This window comes from Myotis lucifugus, unplaced genomic scaffold (genome assembly GCF_000147115.1).
Source record: "Myotis lucifugus unplaced genomic scaffold, Myoluc2.0 scaffold_58, whole genome shotgun sequence".
In the NCBI taxonomy this organism is placed as follows: Eukaryota; Metazoa; Chordata; class Mammalia; order Chiroptera; family Vespertilionidae; genus Myotis; species Myotis lucifugus.
This window is the reverse complement of record NW_005871106.1, coordinates 6,646,419-6,647,722: the sequence shown is the minus strand read 5'-3', so window position 1 is coordinate 6,647,722 and position 1,304 is coordinate 6,646,419. Positions and strand designations below refer to the sequence as shown.

The 1,304-nt window shown below is 47.5% G+C and overlaps 1 protein-coding gene across 1 annotated transcript in view; it reads right to left on the bottom strand.

The window, feature by feature from the left end:
* The window catches only part of CEP192 (centrosomal protein 192), a 91,653-nt gene that overhangs the window by 81,730 nt on the left and 8,619 nt on the right, over positions 1-1,304 (bottom strand). The window lies entirely within an intron of this gene.

Here is a 1,304-nt window from a genome sequence, read left to right as displayed (position 1 = left end):
ACTGAACGGTGGAATGACTGGTCAGCAGGGGGTGGGGCTGGAAAGCAGGTGGCACCAGACCCGCCAAGGCGCATGCCAGCGGCAGAGGGAGGGGACAGCAATGGGGGGAGGGGCGATGGTGACCAGCGCGGGGTGATGGGGGCCAGCACCATCCCCTGATCGCCCACCCGGTCGCTTCCCACAGAGGGAGGCCACGGGCAGCAGCAGCGGCAGCAGGGCAATTTGGGGTGGAACTGGCCACTGGCTGTCCCCAGATCAGCCTGCTGGGGTCGCCTCCCGCAGAGGGAGATCACCAGCGGTGGTGGCACAATGGGGGGCGGGGCCGGCCACTGGCCACCTGCGCCATCCCAACAGGCCTGCTGGTCACCTCCGCAGAGGGAGGCCAGACTGTGGCTTAGGCCCTGCTTCCTGGAGGGATCGGGCCTAAGCCATCAGTTGGACATCCCCTGAGGGCTCTCGGACTGCGAGAGGGTGCAGAACAGGCTGAGGGACCTCCCTGAGTATATGAATTTTTGTGCACCAGGCCTCTAGTGTAGGAATAAAATGTCTGGAATTTTTAAATAACAGGAAAAAAAAGTAATAAAATACAGAAGAGCTGAAGCAAGTATGACAAAATTTTTTACTAAATGAAACTGTGGGATAGGCATATGGGGAGTTTTTAACTGACAGAAAATTTACAGATCATAAAATCACCCTCTGAAAGTGTCAAATTCAGTGGTTTTTAGTATATTCACAAGGTTGTACAACCATATTCACTCTAGTTCCAAAAGAGTGTCATTGCTCCTGAAAAAAAACACTGTACCCATTAGCAGTCACTCCCCTTTCTCCCTTCCCCCCAGGCCTTAGTAACCACTAATCTACATCCTATCGATTTGCCTTTTATGTATCTATAGATTTACCTATGGATCAGTAGAATTATACAACATATGGCCCTTTGTGTATGTCTTCTTCACTTAACATAGTGTTTCCAAGGTTCATCCATATTACAGCGCTTATCAATACTACACTCCTTTTGATGGCTGAATACTACTCCATTGTACGGATATACACTACATTTTGTTTATACATTCATCAGTTGATGGAAATTTAAGTTGTTTCCATTTTTTGGCTATTGTGACTAATGCTGCTATGAAGATTCATGTTAAAGTTTTTGTATGGACATATATTTTCATTTCTCTTCGGTATACCCTTAGGACTAGAATTGCTGAATCACATGGCAACACTATACTTAACATCTGAAAAACTGTCAAACTATTTTCACAGCAGCTGTACCATTTTACAGCCCTACCAGCAATAGATGATGA